General features: G+C 39.2%; 1 protein-coding gene and 1 pseudogene across 4 annotated transcripts in view; both read left to right on the top strand.

The window, feature by feature from the left end:
• Window positions 1-23,353, top strand: part of BICC1 (BicC family RNA binding protein 1) — a 284,594-nt gene that overhangs the window by 137,713 nt on the left and 123,528 nt on the right. The gene's annotated exons all lie outside the window — the stretch shown is intronic.
• Window positions 864-21,796, top strand: LOC131406859 (5-hydroxytryptamine receptor 3C-like; annotated as a pseudogene).

The raw sequence follows: 23,353 nt of genomic DNA, 5'->3' as shown, positions 1-23,353 counted from the left end.
CACACACACACACCCCATCCTATATCTTTAACTGCCAGAGTACTGGGGTAGAGAATACCTCTACATTGCTGAAAGTCCTCTCCATTGCCTGAGCATAAAGCTACTTGGTACTCCTGTCTCTCCTCCTTATCATGATGACTTCTGATCACTTTACTTCTCTCTTTCCTTTCTGCTTTTCTTTTTTTCTTGGTAGTTCCACTACACAGGATTTGAGTAGACCTTTTCCTTTTATGCCATAGTTGACAACTAGGACTCAGAGTGGAAGGCCATGTGGCCCTGGCATTCTGAAGAGAGCTTCAGAAGAATTGTCAACACTTGAGTCCACACACTTCTCCTTCACACTTATTAAGAAGTGGCAGATAACTTCTAAGACCAACAGCCACCACTGCAAACCACCCTACTTCCCTGCAAATCCCCTCCCCAATAAGAAGATTGAAGTGGAAAGAAAGAGGTGGATAGTCATTGCAGATGTTGGGCTAATGGGAAATGGGGTAGTCCCCATAAGAAGTGAGAAGATGATCCCTTAGGAGCAGAGATCTTTCCAAGGAAATCTCTCATAAAGACTGGGAATGCCTGCAAGACAAGGAGACCAGTGTTTCATTACCTGGTGGCAAAACTGCTTAAGCCACAGATGTTTGTGATATGGCAGATTGCTGATGTGCTCCAATGCTTATGTGAGATTTGAAAAGAGAACTAGGGAGAAACTCTCCCATAGTTTAGTGTGCATCAAGAGATACCATTGAAGGTAGCTGGCTTTGAGCTCTCTCTCTGGTAACCCACCCATGAAGCCTCACTGCTAGGTGAGTAGAGCCCAGCATCTAGAGACCATTAGGTATTCCGCTAGTGTCAGGGAGTAACGAGACATGGAGGATGTTGGTTTTCTTGTGTCAGGGAAGTGTGTGGTGGGAACCCTCATGGAGGCCTCTCAGAACTCATACAGATTCCCCGCAAGAGCCATACCTGCAGACCTTCCTGTAGAGGAGGCTGTCACTAACCAGTTAGCGTTAGTCAGAGAGGCACTGAAAAGCAGTAGGAGAGGATTGCTGCTGCCCCCAGCTACATAAGGAGGCATTTGCTTTTTCTTCCATCCTTTCTTCCCTTAAATAGCTAAATCTCCACTGGCATTTTCTAGAGGCTTTCCATGTGTTAACTCATCTAATCCTCCCAACAATCCCATGATCGTTCTATTGTTCTCATTTTACATACACAGGAAACTAAGGCACAGAGAGATTTGGTACCTGGAATTTGGATCCAGGTGGTCTGGCTCCCAAGACCATGCTATAACCACCATATTGTACTGTCCAGCCATCTGAGATAGAAAGAACTGACTTTCAGGTTTTTTTTTGCAGTAACCGGCAGTAAGAAATACATTTTACATTGTAACCCAGTACACACCTACATAAAAATAAATGAAAAAAAGTTTAATAAAATAACACTTACATGTAATACAACCTGATCTTTCTATTCTTTTCTCTTCTGTTTCATTAAAAAAATGCTAGTTACCACCTATTAAACGGCTGATCTGGAGCTCAGAAGAGGTTTGAAGGGAGGAAAGGGCAGCACCCCATTCTCAATGTGCCTTGTTTCTCTGTCCCTTTTTCTTCTTCTTTCCCTTCTCCATGCCACCCTGAGTTTCCTGAGCTGCAAATTTAGTTAATCATGGGGAGTGGGCTTAACTTTGAATTGAGGAGAGTGGAGTGTTACACTGCACTGGACTGAGTTTCTATTACTGAAGTGACCAGAAATTTATGGACTCTCACCTTCGTTGTAAGAGATGAGAAAGAGAGATACCAGAGAGCACAGTTGAAAGTAGCGATGATGGGGTTCATGTTAACTACCCACCCTCCCCCCACGATTCCTTTGTGAGCTGGTGATCTCAACCATCAAATGTTTGCACTGTGTGTGAGAGGCTTGCAGTCCAGCCAGGACAGCCCTGTGCTCTGTGGGTCGTGCCTATTGTAGAGGAGGAAGACATATCCTCTGCCTTCTTTGGGTCCTTGTGGCTGGGCTATGAATTAAAATGACATGAGACAGAATAACAGGAGAAAATCAGACAAAGCTTTATAACATATATACATGCGAGAGACCCAGGAAAGACTGGGTAACTCGACAAAATGGCGGAGGTTCTCCTCTCAAATAGCATATTCAGATAAAGATGAAGGAGGATGTTGGGGGTGGGGGGAGTCAGCTATGGGAGAATACCAGAAAAGCACAGTAAATAAGAGTAAGGTTATTATGCAGATTTAAGGCCTCGCCTTCCACATTGATAAGAGTTTCTAGAGATAACAGTTTCTAGAGAGCCCCCCTTCTTCCTGGTACAGAGACGGAGATACCTTTACAAATGGAGATTTCCCTTGTAAAGGTAAATGTCTCTTACAAAGGACAACTTCTACTTTTAGCTGGTTTTCAGAGCTGTGATAAGAATGGGCTTAGCAAGGACCCTCACGGTCTATCCATACCCACAGTTATCTATGGTGATGGCCTGTCCTGGGAGAGGCCTTCTATCTTAAATTTCTTTAGGCAGTTAGTGGAGGGGAGGTCAAAGTTTCTTTCCAGAGTCTGTTGTTCTTGAAAATAATCAAGATAAAGAGACATATTTTATGGTGGCCAATTCTGATCCCCTACACTATCATCCATGGAGCATGGGCCACGCTCTTCTTGTTTACTGCTAAAGTGGAGCTATTGGAGTTCTAATTTCAGACCTCAAGCTATTTTGTATTACTAGCCCAGAGCAGGGTTTATTGAAATTGCTTGTTTTGCTAATTCAGACTTATTTATCACTGCATTTATTACTCACAGCCCATCATATTCATTCATTCCACTTTTGTTTATAATTTCTTTTCAATAAAACTCAGACTCTTTATATTCTTTTAATAAAGTTTTTTTGTGTGTGTGTGTGTGAAGAAGATCAGCCCTGAGCTAGCATCCGTGCCAATCCTCTTCTTTTTGCTGAGGAAGACCGGCCCTGAGCTAACGTCTATTGCCAATCCTCCTCCTTTTTTATTTTCCCTTTTTCTCTCCAAAGCCCCAGTAGATAGTTGTATGTCATAGTTGCACATCCTTTTAGTTGCTGTATGTGGGACGCCGCCTCAGCATGGCCGGACAGGGGTGCGTCCGTGCGTGCCCGGGATCCGAACCCGGGCCACCAGTAGCGGGGTGTGCGCACTTAACCACTAAGCCACGGGGCCGGCCCCCTTAATAAGCTTTTAAAGTCAACCTAGACCTCCCTTTGTTGAAAATAAATATCGAGATGAAAAGATGAAACCAACTTCAGTTAGTCCTTGAAAATTTACAGAAAGTACAAATGTTAATGGCAAAACTTGCATGCAAGTTTGTTGAAGCACGCTTTCTAGAGAACAAAAAATTACCAGGCTCCCTCTTCTCCACACCCCCAACTTACAAATTACTTTTGTAGGCGATGAGGAACGCCTGTCTTGAACACTTTCCAGTCTAAAATGATTGTGACCAGGCTCTAAGCTTTGTGACCTTAATTGCCCATTTGTCTGGGAGTTGGAGTGAGGCCAGACTCTTCTCAAAGGGAGATTTTGGCCTTCCTTGCATGTTCTTCTCGGACCAGTGAGATGCCTCATCTGTCTCCTTTGTTTGGCGCTAGGCCGTTGGCCTGTATTGAGAGACTGTGAGCAGAAGAGACGCAGCACATGCCAGTGTTGTGGAGGACATCTACTCCATCACAGACTGGACTCTTTGTGAGGATCCACCAGGGAAATTGCTTGCAGATCTTAATACCAGCAAGCTCTGCTTCTGTCTTGAAAAATTGGCTTACTTTTCAGCTTATGGACAATGTGAATCCTATACAAATCCTGTGCAAATGTGGTTTCTCTCTTTGCTTGGGAGAGGCAGGGATCAAATTTGCAGGCCAAGATAGTGAGCGTTCAAGCCCTGTGGTGTGAAATTCTCTGTTCCACCTACCCTTGGCTTTATTATTTTCCTATCTGAATTTTCCATCTGGGATTCCCTCAATTCTTCATTTGATGCTTTTGTTTCATATGTGCTTTTTAAGATACCTCCAGTCCTCCTGGTAAAATATGTACATCAGAGTGCTATTGCCAAGTAAATATAACATGTTTTTAAAGCTTTAGCCATTTTATCTATTGCCTTAAATAGTGGTCATAGTTGAAAATAAGTTATGGCCCCAAATTTGTAGTGGAAGAACGGGACCACAGCTTCTCTACAAAACTTGAAATCTTGTTCTAGGTTTGGCAAGGGTGAGTATGACTAAAATAAAAGTGAACTTTTCTTGAGATAACAGGATTAAGATAATTGAAAGGTCATGTTAATTACTCAATAGAGTTAGCTGATATTAAATTTTAAGGAACCACCTAGAGGGCTGTTCCAAATTCCGTAATGAATTGGGACACAAAGCGTATTTAAAATTCATACTTAACAGTTGAGAAGAAAAAAGGTGAAATGAGAGGGGTTGATACTGAGAAGCAAGAGAACTATTAATTAGCTGTGTTACTTCGAGAAGCCATTTTTTCTTTCCTAAATCAATCATCTCATCTGTAAAATGAAGGAACTAGATTAAGTGAACATAACAATTCTGCGGACTCTAAACTTTTGTGATTTTCCAAATGCAGTTAAAATAGAACCTTGAAAAGAGAATTTACCATCACTACTTATGTTAGTAGAAATTTGGGAGCCCTGAGTTTTGAGGCCTGAGTTGGTGGCTGAATTAACATAGTAATCCGTAGACCCTCATTGCTGTCCTTGGCACAATGATTGGGCCCCAGACCCATTAATCTGAGTGTGTAATAGTAATTTGTTGTAAAGCAAATGAAAGTAATTGTGTGCACACACACATGCATGCACGTGTGAGTACCATAGTTTCCAGGGAGGTCACTTACTCATAGTCATGTTCTTGTGAGGTTTTTTGTTTGTTTGTTTGTTTTTTTGCTGAGGAAGATTAGCCCTGAGCTAACATCTGTTGCCAATCCTCCTCTTTTTGCTGAGGAAGATTGGCCCTGGGCTAACATCCGTGCCCATCTTCCTCTACTTTATGTGTGGGACGCCTGCCACAGCATGGCTTGACAAGCGGTGCATAGGTCTGTGCCCGGGGTCCGAACCTGCGAACCCTGGCTGCTGAAGCAGAGCATGCAGACTTAACCACTATGTCACCAGGCTGGCTCCTCTTGTGAGTTTCGATATGCCTATCGCAGGTATTCAATAAATGTTAATTGTGTTGACTTGGAATTTTACAGCCTCATCCATTTTAAATGGTCAATTATGTAATATATTGTTACCTTAACTTGGAATTCATTCTCATAACATTTTAAAGTTAGAAGGGACCTTGGAGTACTACCTTGTTAAAGGTTTTGTTTCATAATTTTTGGGAGAAAGATGTTTAATATTGTTACTGTCTGGCAAGATGTAACTTGTTTTTACTTATTTTTTTATTACAGAACTATAACCATATTCTATACGTTTGGTAGAAGAAAACAAGCACTTTGCCAACACATAATTGGAGCTTAGTAAATGTTAGTACTTTTCCTCTTCTCCTCAGATAAATCTTGAGTATTAGGAAAAGGCTTCATAATTTGAGATCTGTGCACATGAAGGCTGAGCAGAGGTTTCCTTGGTACTCTTTTACGTACACCAGAACATTTTGATTATGCCGATAAAGATTTTAACCACTAATACAAGAGACGTACAGAAAACAGATTAATAGACTAGTCACACAGTAGTGCACAGTTACTGACATAGAGCTAATCATTGATTACTTTTAATAAGGTGAATGAGAATGTTGTATTTAAAAGACTTATTCTCTAAAATGTGGCATATATTTAGTGAGGGTGAATGGATTTTGATAGTTTGTCCTACTAATGGTAGCTGCCATATTTCACAAAAGAGAATGCATTTTCACTGAGATGGACAGACACAAACACTACACACTGCCCTGAGTTTGGCCAAATAGCCAGAAATAGTTTTGGGATTCATGGAGTTGTCTCCAAAATTCCAGGAATATTGCATCATCTTCATGGGACTAGTTTGTTTTCAGTTCCTTTTGAAACTGAGCCCCACTGGTGGGACACCTACTCAATAAATCACACCCGCACTAAGACTGTGCACACCAAAGGCAGGAGTAGAAATTTAAAGCCCCTTTTGTAAGCATCAAACTGCACACTTGTCTCCTGAAATGTGGCTTTATTTCTATGAAAACGTAGTTCAGCATTTCTTTAAAATATGCAAAGTTTGAACTCAGAATACTGCAGCATGGAAAACTGCTGAGGTTAGCCTTCTTTTGCCATCTTTTCAGTCCACAGGTCTGTTTGAATATGGCTGTGTGTATCCTTTACCAAGTTTCATTGCTCCTGCTTTGTTCCAGCGAGTACGTTTGGCCTGTACAGATTTTGACTTCAGTAAGAAAATATCGTTGTTTAAATCATAGAGTTTGGCCTTCCAGAATTTTTATTCCTTTCGTTCCTTGATCTGAGAATACAACGCTACCAATTTCTTAGTATTCACAACCAGCTGAAAGAATTAAAATAAATGACATCTCCACTCACTGCCAGGACTACTTCCAACCCTCAGTATAACTGCATCTGGGTATATGGACAATTTATAATCTTGTTAATGTCTCCTTCACGACTAACAATGTTAAACATTTATTGAATGTCTATTATGAGCTGGACACTGACCCAGGCCTGGAATTTGCCTGTAATTTAAGCGCCTCTGCTTTCTGCACTGACCTCTCTTTTCAGCCTCCTCTATCTCAGCTTCTCTATACTAACCACGTGCTGTTGCCAAATGGGTTGCTAGCTGCTCTCCAAATGCATCTTAGTTGTGCCATTCCATCCACCTGAATGTTCTCCTTTTATTCCTATTTTTGCCTATTGATGTATTATTCTTGAAAGACCAACTGCCACCTTTTTCATGAAATTGTCCCTGATCATGGGGGGCTGGATGTGATCCTTACAAATGCTCTGTATGCACCATTTTTCCCTCATTGGAGTTTTTGTTTGTATGCAACACTGCATTGCATTATAATAGATGTGCTGTGTCCAGGTAAAGGCAGGGATTGCTGTTTTTGCAATTTTTGTATGTTCCTAAGGAATGTGCACTGTGGTAATTTTTGTGTCACAGTAGGAGCTCAATATCGTTGAATGAATGAACATTCCTGTGATTTAAGTGGCACCCACTTGATGTACACCGTGATCGTGGAGAAGAGGGGGAGTGGCCTGGAGCCACCAAAGGTACCTTAGTGGAGGGCGATTTCTTGAATATAAAATTGTTTTGTGCATATGTTAATTTAAATTTTTGCTTTTGTTAATATGTTTACAGGATTCAGGAATCAAAACGTACAAAAGTGTACATGTAAAGTTAAAAGCTTGTCAGTCTCTTTTCCCTTCCCAGCATGTAATTAACATTTCCAGTTTTGCAACTTGCTTTATTGTTGTTAACTTTAACAATATGTCTGGGAAGTTATTCCAATTGAATATATAAAGATGACCCTCATTTTTTCTTCCTGCTGCTTATTACATGTTATTACATTGTATGGATGCAGCATAATAAGTTATTCAGCTAGTCCCCAACTGGGGACCTTTAGGTTGTTTACAACTGCTTACTATTACAGTGACAAATTTTCAGCCATTTGCAAAACTAGAGGAGGAGGGGAAGAAGAACTAGAAGAGGTATAAAATCTTGAACAAGGAGGAGAATAGTCTTTGAACATAGAGACTTTTAATAGATGCAGCTTGTTTTATATGAATTCTCTTTTTTAGTAAAAAAATAAAATAAGATTTAAGTTTTAAAGAGCCACTTAAAAACCCATTTGGCACAAGACAAATAGCTGTTAGTTAAATTTGCTTCTTTTTGTTTCCTATTTAAGTTGATATTTTATTTGTTACTTCTGAGGATTCGATTCTATAGGCAAATCATGTTTGTAATAATTTATATCCTTATCTAAGATCAAATTCAGTAATTGTTTTGTGATACTAATAAGCATTTGAGAGATTAAAGACTTGCTTTCCCATCATTATTAATATTTTACTTATAATCTTTTTAGTGCTGTCTCTGCTCCCGTGTCAACTTCATCACTTGTGTTGGATCTTTGCCACTTAAGATGGGTCACAGTTATTTAGGATTGTCTTCTTAAAAAATAATTTCCAATATACAGAATTATGTTCTGCATATAGGCATGTGAAGTTATGCTAAATATAGTAGTTTAGGCAGCAGTATCAGCCATTTATTGAGCAATGCCTGTATCACAGAGTGCTAAACCAGTGGATTTTCCTAGGAGCTTGAAATATTGGTCCCTGATCCCCACCCCCCAGAGATTTAATTGGTCGAAGGGGCAGCCTGGGGAGTTGGAATTTTTTACAAGCTCCCCAGTTGATTCTTTGTGAGTAATTTTTATTTTATAATAGTTTTGGGCCTCCAAAAACGTTGCGAAGGACTCGTGCACTCCTGTCACCCAGATTTCCAGTTGTTAACATTTTACTGAATTTTCTTTCCCTTTTGTTAATCTATCTATGTAGTTTTTTTCTGATATAGTGCCCCATCACCCCTAAATACTACAGTGTGTACCTCCCCAAAAGGACACTCTCCTACATACGTTTGTATTTATAATTACTACTCTATAGCCTCATCCCCCCTTCACCTCCATGCTTTGCCTTCACTGCCCTCCCCCGTCCTTGCCTGTTAGACTCACATCCTATCCTCTTTCCTGACCCACTTCCTTGGATGTCAGCATCTCCATGCTGGAGAGGGTAAGAAAAAGGAAAGTGAGGGAGGATGGGAAGGCATGGAAAGATTGCCTGTTAGCAATCAGGAAATCAACATTATCCAAAATCACCATACAATCCACACACCCCATTCAAATTTCACCAAATGCCCCAACAATGTCTCTTTTTCTCTTTCTGGTCCAGCATCGTATACAGGAACACGTGTTGAGTTTAGTTGTCATGTCTGTCAGTTTTCTTCAGTATGGAACCCATTCCTATGTCTTTTCCCTGTTTCTCATATCCTTGACAGGCCTTTCATTTTGTAGAGCAACCCTCAACCAGGACCATCCAGTGTTTTCCCATGACCAGACTCAGGCCATGCGTTCTTGGCAGGAATGATGCCATGATCTTTAAAGTGTATCGCATCAGGAAACATACTGTGTCAATCTGTCCCACCACTGGTGATGTTAACTATGATCGCCTGATCAAGTTGATGAACAATGACTTTCTCCACTGTGAAGTCACCATTATCTCCTTTGTATTTAATTAGTGTTTTGTGAGGATGTGTTCCCATATTATGCCAATATCCTGGTCTTCATCAAATCTCACCTGTAAACCCTAGCATTCATTAATGATCCTTTCCTTTTTAAACTACCACTTGATATTGCTGAATGGTGGTTATTTATTTTCATTATTCCATCTACATTTATTAGTTGACATTCTATTAAAAAGAGCTTTCTTTTCTTCCCTATTTATCAGTTTATTTGTTTACTTATTTATCTCAGTATGTATTTATAGATTCCTATTTTATTCAATGGGTTGTAATTTGATAACCTCATTATTTTGATGCTCAAATTGTCCCAGATTGTGCTAAATTTGAGCCCTTTCAAGCGGACTCCTGTGTTCTTTTGACATCTTCCCATCATTCTGTGAGCATTTTCCTACTTTCTGGTACAACAAAATGTTTTAGGCTTATCTTGTACTTTCCCTGCCCCAGCCCTGACCCTCCTTCTTTTGAGTGGAAGATGGTAACTAGAACCACAATTGGTCTCAGTGGTGTCATTCCTTCTTGGCTCTCTCAGCAGACAGAACTGTGAATTATACATGTTCGTATGTCTGTATACACATATACATCTATGACTGTTTCTGCATCTATCTATGTCTCTATAACTTCAGAAAAGTGAGTTTGTTCTGATAGTTCGAGTTTTAACCCAATACCTCAGTATTTCTTCCAGCCTTCCCTCAGAAATTGAGAAAGCTGGCTCCCATTATCCTCAGTATATTAATTTTATGCCCAATTAATTCTGCTTAATGTAACCAATATTCCAACTACTCAGGAATCCTCTTTCCTCCACCACCTTTGTGCTCCCCACTACCCCTTTTCCTTGGCTGCCAGGCACACTGCTGCTGCTACCTCCATTTGGCGTCCCCTCCGCATCATGGCCCAGCTTTCTTGGACTTCAGTGTCTTCATGCCAGGAGGGAGGAGAAGGGAAGGGAAAGAGAGAAGGTCCCCCCCAGGAGATTTAATGTGCTGCCAAGGTTGAAAACTACTGTATTTAACATGTTATATACATTATGTCTTAAATATTTCAAATCACATGTTCTTTTCTCATGAAGTAATTGAGATTTAAGAAAAATATATCTTTGTTATCAGCTTCTCTTTTGTAATTTGTTCATTTCTTCAATAAGTGGAATATAGATAAATTCTTATTAATTGTGAGACTCTAGTAGAGTATTGATAGCTGGATCTTATTCTGATGTTTTTAATTTCCTTTGTGGTAATAGGACGTAGTTTCCAAAATGGTGTGGTCTAGTATATTGGTAGCAACCTGATGCTGTCAGGTTTTTTAAGGAGGAGATTCTTTTCTTCCCATTTGTGACTTTAAAAGGGCTCACATACTGGACGTGGATTTTTCTTTTAGTCTCTGAAGTTCTCTCATGCCTCTCTCTGCTTCTGCTGCCTCACTGAATTCAGAAGCATTGCTATCAAGATGGTCCCTTGTCCCTTCTTCCTGGAGTTTAGAAATGGTATTTTAAAAGAGGTCAGGCATCCCCTAGCCTAACCCCACCCCTTTTAGGAATTCTAGTCAGAGAAGTGGTTGGGAGCCACTGGCCTAGATTATAAAAATCAAAGCCCTGAACCTGATTATAGTCAAAAGAATCCTAGGAGTGATCTAAAGCTAAATTCCGTTGCTGTGTGATTCATGATGATCTAAGACTTTTCATCTGTTTTTCATTTTCTGAAGATTGTTAAGTTGGTTGCTGTTATCGACAATGTTTAGGTTTAAACAATTAAAATCAAGGTATAGAGTTACCTACGTATGCCATGTTCAGGTTTTGCTCATTTGTTGGCACAAGTTCATTCTGCGGAGGTTAAATGGCCCAAGTTTACTTTAGATAATCTCTTACATAGTGGAAAGTATCTGAAGTCAGTTGGAGGGTAATGGAGTACTTCAAGTAAAATTTCACTTATTTAAAAAATTGGATTAAGTATTATTGAATTTATACTGATTTCAAATCTGATATAATTTGGATTTTAAAATATGAGACTTTGTAGTGAGGCTTTGTAGTATTATTCATTTGACTTAAAGATTAAATTCCATAACTTTAAGATTTGATACTGTTTTAAAAGATGAAATTAAGAAAGCAAAAGCATAAAAATTAGAGTGTAGTTTGATAAAAAAATTCGAAAAATAGAGAACTATACTTTTTTTTTTTTTTTGGTGAGGAAGATCAGCCCTGAGCTAACATCCGACGCCAATCCTCCTCTTTTTTTTGCTGAGGAAGATTGGCCCTGGGCTAACATCCATGCCCATCTTCCTCTACTTCATATGGGACACCACCACAGCATGGCTTGACAAGTGGTGCATCGGTGTGCACCCGGGATCCGAACCTGTGAATCCTGGGCCGCCGAAGCAGAGCGCATGCACCTAACCAGTGCGCCACCAAGCTGGCCCCAGAGAACTATATTTTTTATCTTTGAGAACTTTCATATTTTAGAATTCTAAAAAATTATCAATGAGGGATAAAAAGTCACATCTTTTACATTCTAAATTTGTGTTCATTGTGTTTTCTCTGTAATGGGGTCCTTTGTGAGACACACACATATGGTTGTTCGTCTTAGTGTGTATTGAGTGATGTCTGTCATCCAGTGTACCTGAAGAAAACTTCAGTTACTGTGGAATTAGTAGTTCCTCCAGGTCAAAATACTGTCGACACAGTTCATGGAAATATTCTGCTAGAAGGGTATAAATGCCCCAATGGCTTATAAAGAAATATTAAGACAGTGTTAAAGCATGAATGGATGCTGTATCTTGTCAAATGCTTTCTCTGCATCTGAGTTAATCATGTGATTTTTATTCTTCATTTTATTAATGTGGTGTATCACGTTGATTGATTTGCGAATGTTGAACCATCCCTGCATACCTGGAATAAATCCCACTTGATCATGGTGTATAATCTTTTTAACGTATCGTTGTATGCGATTTGCTAGGATTTTGTTGAGGATTTTTGCATCGATGTTCATCAGTGATATTGGCCTGTAATTTTCTTTTATTGTGTTGTCCTTGTCTGGTTTTGGTATCAGGGTAATGTCGGCTTCATAGAATGAGTTAGGGAGCTTCCCCCGCTCCTCAATTTTTTGGAAGAGTTTGAGAAGGATAGGTATTAAGTCTTCTGTGAATGTTTGGTAGAATTCACCAGGGAAGCCGTCTGATCCTGGATGTTTATTTTTGGGGAGGTTTTTGATTACTGTTTCGATCTCCTTACTGGTGATTGGTCTATTCAAATTCTCTATTTCTTCTTGATCCAGTTTTGGAAGGTTGTATGATTCTAAGAATTTATCCATTTCTTCGGGATTGTCGAATTTGTTGGCATATAGCTTTTCATAGTATTCTCTTATAATCCTTTGTATTTCTGAGGTGTCTGTTGTAATTTCTCGTCTTTCATTTCTGATTTTACTTATTTGTGCCTTCTCTCTTTTTTTCTTGGTAAGTCTAGCTAAAGGTTTGTCAATTTTGTTTATCTTTTCAAAGAACCAGCTCTTGGTTTTATTAATTTTTCTATTGTTTTTTTAGTCTCTATTTCATTTATTTCTGCTCTGATTTTTATTATTTCCCTTCTTCTACTGATTTTTGGCTTTGTTTTTTCTTCTTTTTCCAGTTCCTTTAGGTGCATTGTTAGATTGTTTATTTGAGATTTTTCTTGTTTGTTAAGATAGGCCTGTATTGCTATAAACTTCCCTCTTAGAACCACTTTTGCTGTATCCCATAAATTCTGGCATGTCGTATTTTCATTTTCATTTGTTTCCAGGTATTTTTTGATTTCTCCTTTGATTTCTTCGTTAACCCAATCATTGTTCAGTAGCATTTTGTTTAATGTCCACGTATTTGTGGCTTTTCTGATTTTCTTCCTATAGTTGATTTCTAGTTTCATACCGTTGTGGTCAGAAAAGATGCTTGGTATTATTTCAGTCTTCTTAAATTTATGGAGACTTGTTTTGTGGCCTAATATGTGATCAATCCTGGAGAATGTTCCATGTGCATTTGAAAAGAACGTGTATTCTTTGGTTTTTGGATGGAATGCTCTGTATATATCTACTAGGTCCATCTGTTTCTGCCTCTTCCACCTCAATTAGGATTGTCCTTTGTTGCAGCAGTTCCTCTTATCCGGTTTTCAGTTCTCTCTCAGGTGTAATTTTTCCACGAGTAGTTGTCAATTGGCTGTGTCCGCGGGAGGGGGTGAGTTCAGAGTCTGCTTGTGCTGCCATCTTGACTTCTTCCCAGTGTTAAAGCATAAAGTTTGTAATTTTTTTTCTAAAATTATCTGCATGAATTATACTGTCTAATATAGCTTCTTCAACAAAAAGATAGTCCATTTTATTTTTTTGATTTTGCAAAGTATCTTTATTTTTTAATTTGGGATATTTCATTTTAAAATACCTGAATAAAATAAACCTTTAAAGAAAGGTGTCCATATGTTTTCCACTAAGGATAAAGAAGGAAGTTAAATGTAAGACTTTTAACTAAAAATGGGAATAATTTTGTTGTCCTTTAGTTCTTACATTAGAAATATGAAACCAGAAGTCAGCTGAGTCTCCATAGCAATCGTCTCTGTTTACACAGTGAATAACACATTTTAGTCCGGATGTTGGGAAAGTTCTTGAAAAGTTAAAAAAATTCACCAAAAATATCAGGTGTTTTGACCAGAAATTCAGTCATTGATTATTTAGCGTTACAATGAGAAGGTGTGACATGACCACTGATTACTTTTACAGATTTCTTACTTGAGTTCTTGTCTGTGGGAACATAGGAAAGAACTATTTTGGGATTATACTGCAGTTTCATATGGTTCACTCTAATAAATATATAATAAATTATCATGATAAAATATAGGCTATTTTGTAACAATCTGGTAAGAACATAGAAAAAGTATTAAGAGTTCTGACTGATAACATTGTCAACATGTAGAAAACTCATGAGTTTTTATTACGTTTGTTCTCATCTGATCCTTTTCTGAAAATTCAAACTTGTGCAACTAAACTTTTTTGTAGCGTCTATAGTAGTGCCCGCCACATTGCAGATACTCAGGAAGTGTTTGTTGAACAAATAAATGAAGGATATTTTTATTTGTTGTTGGTTTTGAAAATTCAATTTACAGTTTTTAATTAAAAGAACGATTAATTTCCTTCCTCCCACATTCCAGCACCTGACAACCACAAATCTGTTTGTCTCCCTAGTTTTGCCTTTTTCAGAATGTCATTTAAGTAGAATTATACAGTATTTAGTCGTTCATGTCTCTTTCACTTACAATAGATCTTCTGAGATTCATCTAGGTTGTTGGGTGTATCAGTGGTTTATTGTTTCAGTTCTGAGTAGTAGTCTGTTGTATAGATAGACTACTTTTTTTGTTGTTCACCACCAGTTCATGTGCATTTGAGTGGTTTACATTTTATGGCTATTATAAATGAAGGTGCTTTAAAATCCACATGCAGGTCTTTGTGTGGCCATATATTTTCATTTCTCTTGCGTAAGTGCGTTGGAGTGGAATTGTTGGCTCGTATGATAAGTGTGTGTTTCACTTTATCAGAAACTGCCAAATTGTTTCTTAAAGTGGCTGTACAATTTTTGATTCCCACCAGCAATGTGTGAGAGTTGCAGTTGTTTCACATCTTTTCCAACACTTGATATTGTCCATCTTTTTACTGTTCGCCATTCTAGTGGGCACGTAGTAGTTTCTCATTGTGGATTTATTTCCATTTTTGTGATGACCAGTGTTGTTGAGCAGTTGTTCATGTGCCTCTTGACCATTCATATGACTTCTTTTGTAAAACGTCTGTTCAACATTTTGCTAATTTTTTATTGGGTTGTTTATTGAGTAGTAAGAGTTCTGGATACAGGTCCTTCGTTGCATATATGGTTTGTAAATATTTTTTCCCAGTCTATAGCTTTGTTCTGCATTTCAAGTATTTTCATTTCACAATAGTTTTCATCTCTCTGATAAATCCCCCTCCCCCATATGCACATATTGATCATTTTTTTAATTAGATCCTTATCATATTTATGACTATTTTAAATGTCCTGTCTAATATTTATAATCTGGGTCATCTTGGAGTCTGGTTCTGTTGACTATGTAATCTATTAACAATGGCTTTTTTCCCCATTTGTGTCTAGTAATTTTTTGTGTGTGTGAGGAAGATTAGCCCTGAGCTAACATCTGTTGCCAATCCTCCTCTTTTTGCTGAGGAAGATTGGCCCTGGGCTAACATCTGTGCTCATCTTCCTCAACTTTATATGGGACGCCACCACAACATGGCTTGACCAGCAGTGCATCAGTCCGCACCCGGGATCTGAACCTGCGAACCCCGGGCCGCTGAAGCGGAGGGCGCAAACTTAACCGCTATGCCTCCAGGCCAGCCCCTTGTGTCTAGTAATTTTTTAATTGAAGGTCAGGTATTGTGTGCTAAAGAACAATAGAGACTGAGGTAAATAATATTAATACCCATAAATAGTCACATCTCCTTTTCTTTCAGACCCTTAATATAGGTGATTTTGTCATTATTGTCAGCAGTTGAGCTGGGTTAGAATTTTGTTGTTGCTATACTTCCTATGAGTGCAACACAGGCTTCAAATTTCTTCAGTGGTGGCATGCTGCTATCTTGAGCTTAGTATGAGGCCTGGAGTGCAGGAGGGTTTTCTCAGTGTTCTGGATCCACCCTCGGTTTTCAGTCAGCCCTGCATACCTGGGCCCCAGGGCTCTCTCTCTTTTCCTCCTCTTCCCCAGCAGTAGAACTACTGCTGCTTGTCACTTGGCGCAAGGTTTGTGGTGGGCTAGAGGGTGGGTGGTGTTCTCCCTTGTCTCCCAGCCTCAGTTTTAGGCAGTTGCTCTGTCCCTGAGCCTCAGGAAAGGGACTCTCTTAGTGTTCCTGCCCTTCACATAATTAATTATTTTTGAAATCTGCATGATTAATTTTGATAGTGTTTTATTTCCTCAAAATATTTTTGATACCTTCCTTTATATCTTTAAGCATAAATTCTATCTCATTAATATAATATCTGCATTATTTTGGTGGTCTTCTTCTGTAGCTTATTGTTTCTAGACTCTCACTACTCATGGCTTTTCCTCTCAATCATTCCCCTAAATCATCTTTAGTGATTTTTTTTGATTGTGAGCTCGTGTTCATTGGAACTTTATCCCTGAGACTTCTTTGAAGACTACGTTTAAATCGCTTTGCTCCAGATTTTGTGTGTATCTGCCTGGGAGCAGCCTTAGCCTAGAAATACTTTAAACTAATTTGTTTTGTGTCTGAATTCTGTCACCAAGAGTGCATGAATATAGACTTTTGTGTTTAGGAATTCTCAGGGGAGATTTTTTCTTTCCCCTGGTTCCACCAAGGCCAAGCCAGGCACTCATCTCCACTGTCCATCATTAAGGGGAAGTTTTATTTCATTTCAACCTCTGGGGCTTTGTATGATTGTTTCTGATGTGAACTTTACTTTCTGTTCTTTGAACATGGTTTGTTAAAATCCAGGCTAAAGGCTACCAGGTAATCATAGACATTTCTATGGCAGATACTGGCTCCAACCTTCACTTACCTCTTTCTTTCTTTCTTGTTGTTTCTGATCTCTAAGGAATTTCCTTAATTTTACTCAGCATTTTAAGATGTTTTCTGCTTAAATGGTTTTATCTGCATATCCAGTTTACCCTCTTGCTGGAAGTGCAAGTTCTATATGCTGTCTTCTCATCCCTCTGATATATTGTGTCATAATCATATGTTTTTTTTCCTTCAGCCAAAACTAGAATTCCAATAGGTTACTGAATGTGACTTTTTAGTTTTTGAATCCTTGGCCAAGCACAGAGTAGGTGGGAGGAGGTACTGTAAAGAGTTTTGACTTTTTGTTCAAGAATATATTCAGGTATATTTGAGCTGGAAATATATCATCAGCATTTATTAGCTGTGTGACCTGGGGCAAATTATCTAGTTTTTTAGATAATTTTTCTTTTAAGTGGGAAAGTGATGCCTTCTTTTTATAGGACTAAAGACATGATTAAACAAAGCAAATCTACGTAAAACCTCCCACCTGGCATGTCACATAGTAGCCCTTCAAATGTTAATATCATCCTCTTCCTCACAAATACCTGATGAATTATTCCGTATACATTTGCTTTCCCCTTGAGTTCTCCCCTGCAAGGAATTTTAAATAAGATAGTAAAAATATCTTAGCCATTTGCTCCTATTTAACCTGTCTTGTCTAATATTTAAACTCCTTTGACAAATATATTGGAGGTGATAGCTTATCATGCCTTTTTAATAATGGACTAGATAAGAGAGGTTAACAATTAGGCCAGATGGAAAAATATCAATTCAGTACAGCTTGACGGTTTCAAGGAAGGCACAGATTATTACTTACCAAACTAGAATTTATTTTCTAATTGCTATGAATTATGTACCTCTGTGGGTTATAAACAGGTTACAGAAGAAACTACTCACTTATTCTCCTTGACTTTCTAGTCTTTTAAAAGCTAAGTCATCAAGAATGACATTTAAATTTAGTCTAGATATACAGTTTCTCATTAGCTATTAGTGATGCTTCTTTACCAAACTTATTATGAGATTTTTTTTTTTTTTGGCAATGTCATTGAGTCGATTCTGGCTCCTAGTGACCCTGTGTACAATGGAGGAACCCTGCCCGGTCTTTTTGTGCCATGCTCTCATCTTCCGGCGCTATATCAGACAATGCTCCACTGCTATTCGTAGGGTTTTCATGGCCAGTTTTTTTGCAAGTGGGTGGCCAGGTCCTTCTTTCTAGTCTGTCTAGTCTGGGTGGAAGCTCTGCTGAAACCTGACCACCATGGGGGACCCTGCTGGTATTTGAAATACCTGTGGCATAGCTTTCAGCATCACAGCAACACACAGCTGCCACAGTATGACAACCGACAGATGGGTGGTATGGTTCCCTGACCAGGGAACAAACCTGGGCCACAGCAGTGAGAGCGCTGAATCTAAACCGCTAGACCACTGGGGCTGGCTTATTATGAGATTCCAATAATGATTTGTTTTTTTTTAGTGAAGATGTGAGACATTTGAAGGAATTTCATGAAGTTCTCATGTGTTCACTGTAATCCTGAAAACAATATAGCATAAAGTGGAAGTCTCTTAATACTCTAATTTTAACTTCTTCTCTGTTCAAGATTTCTTTTTCCTTTTTTAAAAATCAGATATATCATCAAGTATCAAAACAAAGATTTTAAGTACTCTGTTTATGGGGGGGTCCAGCTCCTTTTCCTACCTTCTCGTGGAATGAGTAAAGAACATTGAAATTGGATAAAGGTGAGGAGGACAGGGTGCAAGTGGAGGGAAAGAAATAAGTCTGACCATCCATCATCAGTCCCTAAAAGATCAAATTCACCTTTTAATGTAATTAAAATGTTTAGTTGAGCCTTTTTATTTTGCATATGAGGGAATGGAGTGTCAGAGAGGGGACTTACATTTATGAAAACATATAGCTTGTTAATGGCAAAGCCAGGCCTAAAGGATGCTCCTGGCTCAAAGCTACATGATCCTGAGCAAGTCTTTCAATCTCTCTAAACTTCCTTTCACGTGTCAAGTGGTGATCATGCCTGCTTTATAAGGTTGTTTGGATGAAGTGGAGATTTTGTGTGTTTATGAACTGCTGATGTATACCAGGTGCTCAGTAAATATTTTTTCCCTTTTGTCTCATCTTGGCTTATTGTAAGTTACTTTTTTTGTGCACATAATAAATAAAAAATTGGCAATAAACACAGAATTAAATATTTCGTGGCCTTCCACTTTTTAACAAAATGCACAGAGTGCAGACTGGAAGTAAAACTTTTCTGAAAGGTTCCCTGAATCATTTTAGCTTGAAAAAAAATGGGAGTTTTACATCATCTTTAGATGCTCTGATTTCTGTCAGTGCATTATTGCCTTGGGTCAGGTACACCAATTTATACAAAAAGCAGTTTTGAAGACTTTTCTTTGCCCTTTCCTTTATGAATTCCTCTTGTGTGAGCTTTTGATCCTCACTGAGTGACCTTATAAAAGAAAGGGAAAATATCAGTAAAGTTTGAAACTTATACTTTCCACTCAATTTGTTTCCAGATGAATTCACAGCGTTCTGAATCTCACCTTTACGTCTGACCCTAGTTGAAAAAAAATCTCAAAATTTTATTTTGGCACCACAGCCTGTATCCCAATAGTCGCATTTGAGCTTTTATAGTAGTTCATTTGCCCTTTGAATGAACACACATTCCAAAGATTGCATCAGTTTAAGTGGATGCAATGTGTAACTCCACATACTCTTATTTGGGAAAACTCAGTTTTATTGATGACATTGGTGTTTGTTTACCACATTTACTGACTGCACTTTGCTTCAGGCGGGTTTCAGTATGCAAACCAGAACCCAGCAACTTGTAAAACAAGATTTCCGTTCCTTCTCTAAAACTGGTGGATGTACCTACTTCAGTATTTTTCCTGATCAGATTAAAAAAGAATTTAGAAACTCAGAAGTTGTAACCAGCCTTAGGATCACTTCGCTATTTCTTTTTGCTTTATTTTAACTGTGGGGATCTAAAAAGAGAAAGTATCTAAATGTTTATTTTAGGGATTAATAAACCTCTCTTTTAGAGTTTCAAAGGATTGTAAAAAGTTTTGTACAGTTAAAGTCCAAGCTCATAGTATGTATGGTAAGGAAAGCTACTTGTCTTAGAATATTTACCAGACTATATATAAGGGAAAAAACCTCATTTGCTGAAAATGAGCAATAAAATATAGTTTCCCAAGTAATGTATATGAATATGTAATTAATTACTTGTGCTAGTAACTGGAAACTTTTCTTATATAGTGTCGACAGTAGTGCTTGCCACATAAACTCTCTGAAGGTTTTGGTTGAATAAATGAGAGTTGATATTGAGCATTTTAACTGGTAGTTGGTTTTGAAAAATCAGTTTATAAGTTTTAATTTTTTTTTTAATTTTATTTTTTGTGAGGAAGATCAGCCCTGAGCTAACATCCATGCCAATCCTCTTTTTGCTGAGGAAGACCGGCCCTGAGCTAACATCTATTGCCAATCCTCCTCCTTTTTTTTTTTTCCCCTTTTTTCTCCCAAAGCCCCGGTAGATAGTTGTATGTCATAGTTGCACATCCTGCTAGTTGCTGTATATGGGACGCCGCCTCAGCACGGCCGGACAAGCGGTGTGTTGGTGCGGGCCCAGGATCCGAACCCGGGCCGCCAGTAGCGGAGTGTGAGCACTTCACTGCTAAGCCACGGGGCCAGCCCTATAAGTTTTAATTAAAAGGACAGTTTAAGCTAGGGCTCGAGGTGTGGACTGTGGTCTGTTAAAGTCAACATCATTACTAACTCCCCAGAGAAGAGTCAAGGAGAGGAGATGGGAAAGAGGTTGGCTCCATGGGGAAAGATGCCTCCTCTGCCTCATTCTCCACCTGCTGCTTCAAGGAAGAGAAGACACTTTCACCATCAGTCGCTCAGACTTTGATGAGCATGGGGCAGATCCTGTTGCATTCCAAGCAGTGTTTGACAGAATGGTGTCCATCCAGTCATTAACTATAGCATCCCCACTCATGTCACCATCTCCTTCACCCTGTGTGCCATCCTGGAAGTAGATGCACAGCTTCAGCTGATGGCTTCATTCCTGTGGCTAAATATGATCAGGTACAATCCATTCATCAGATGGAACCCAGAGGAATGTGAGGACATCAAAGAAGCTCAGCATGGCAACTGAGAACCTATGGCTTCCGGATATCATCATTGAGGAGTTCATGGATGTAGATCAGGCACCTCCAGGTCTCATGGCTGTGTCAACAGTGAAGGTCACATCAGATATTATAAGCCAATGTGGGTAGTCAGTATGTGTGACCAGGACATCTTCTATTTCCCCTTTGACAAACAGAACTGCGTGCTCACCCTCAGCTCTTTCATCTAAACCGGTGGCCATCAGGCACAGGACCAGCCTCTACATGATAAACCTTCTGTGCCCAATGGCTTTTCTGGTTGCCATTGATGCCCTTAGCTTATACCTGCCAGAAGAAAGTAAGAATCATGCTGCATTCAAGATGACACTTCTGCCGGGCTACACTGTCTTTCTGCTCGTGATGAATGACTTATTCCCAGCCACTGGCACCTCCTTCATCAATGTCCACTTTGCCCTGTGTCTGACTCTGATGGTAGTCAGCCTGATGGAGACCATCTTCATCACCTACCTGCTGTACCTGGCCACCACCCAGCCCTTACCCGTGCCTTGGTGGCTGTATTCCCTGCTTCTGTGCTGCACCAGCCCACAGAAATGCTGCTCCACTGCACCCTAGGAGGGAAATAAGAGCCTGGATCTCACCCCCACCCACCTGCCTGGCCTGAAGGAACTAGTGGATCTGGTGGGGAAGGGGCCAGGTACCAGAGAGGCACAGTTAAGTGGATGACTTATATCAACAAGAGCCAGCAGAAACACAAGGCTCAGAAGCAGCACTTGGTGGACCTGTGGGTGCAGTTCAGCCACATGATGAATACCCTGCTCCTCCACTTTTACCTGCTCTCCACGGCCTCCTCCATCTTCATAGTCGTTGTCCTCTGGAGCACCTAGGCAGATACCCACCTGCAAATCCCAGTCTGGAGCTTCTCTTGCTGTCAGAAACCAGCCAAGCTTTCATGCCCATCCAAATCCCAGCCGCAGCCCTGGCAAGCACTTTTTTTTTTAACCCAGGCCTCTGTGCAGTTTCAGACAAGATGGATAGTTCCCTATGCCCTCCAAAAGTTACGTCCTTGCTTCTGCATGCCATCCGCTCCCCTCATCCCTACCATGACTTCTGCCTGGCTCCTCAGGGTTCAGGTTCCAGGAATGCTTTCTTGATTGAATCACCCCCAATAAACCCCAGGTGGGGAGGGAATGAAAAGGACAATTTGACTTTATTTTTTGAAGATAGATTTTAGTAAAATTTAACTAAGCCTTTAATAATTTTATAGTTGATAATTTTTGCAAAGAGAGACCTAGGGGTTTTCTTTAAGTAAAAACGCTTGTATTGAGTAGTGAATATTAAGGATATAAATGGTATTCCTAAGGAAACATTTAAAAATGAATTATTGAGTGACATAATGTGACATTTGCTGTACCACTGATAGTTATCTACTTATTAAATGGGTCCTAAAGAGCTCCCAGAGTATAAAAATAAGAAAACAGTATCCCTTAAGATGTTACATAGTGCAGAATGACCGTTATTTTCTCTGTATTAGTGGGAACTTTTCCCCATCTTTTTCTGAATTATGGTTTCATTGCTTAAAATGTGTTAAAATATTGCTGTTTAACTTTTTTTATGCAAAGTACATATTTTGGACTTTTATAATGATTTCAAATGACATTAAAATATTAGTTTTCTTTGTAATTTAATTGGTTATAAATCTCTTAGTAGTAAACATTCATGGAGTCACAGTAAAAGTGAAGATGTGAAGAGAAGGAAAGAGGAAGAGTGCTCATCTATACATTATTGTAAAGTTTTAGTTACTGCTTTTAAAGAAATAGAGTTTGATTACGTAAGGTTTTTCTAACATTTTTTTATAAAAATACAGAAAAGTTGAAAGAATTATGCAGGAAATACAATATACCCACTACTTAAATTCTACAATTTTTGTTGTTAGTGCTGGTGTGTCAATTCCAACTCCTAGCAACCCTGTGGACGGCAGAGCGGAACCCTGCCCAGTCTTTTTGCTCCATCCTCTCACCTTCCAGTGCTATATTAGACAGTGCTCCACTGCTGTTCACAGGGTTTTCATGGCCAGTTTATGGAAGTGGGTGGCCAGGTCCTTCTTCCTAGTCTGTCTTAGTCTGGAAGCTCTGCTGCAACATGTCCACCATGGGGAACCTGCCGGTATTTAAAATACTGGTGGAATAGCTTTCAGCATCACAGCAACATGCAGCCACCACAGTATGACAACTGACAGACGAGTGGTGTGGTTCACTGATTGGGGAATGAACTCAGGCCATGGTGGTGAGAACGCCAAATCTTAACCACCAGAATTCCACAATTTTTTTTTATATTTGCCTTATCACATATGGATCCATCTATGCATCCTTCTATCTATTCGTCAATCCATCTTGTTTTTTGATGCAGACAAACTAACATGCTGATGCAGACAAACTAACATG

This window comes from Diceros bicornis, chromosome 6 (genome assembly GCF_020826845.1).
Source record: "Diceros bicornis minor isolate mBicDic1 chromosome 6, mDicBic1.mat.cur, whole genome shotgun sequence".
Lineage (NCBI taxonomy): Eukaryota > Metazoa > Chordata > Mammalia > Perissodactyla > Rhinocerotidae > Diceros > Diceros bicornis.
The sequence above is the reverse complement of the archived record's forward strand: the minus strand, read 5'-3'. Positions and strand labels throughout refer to the sequence as shown.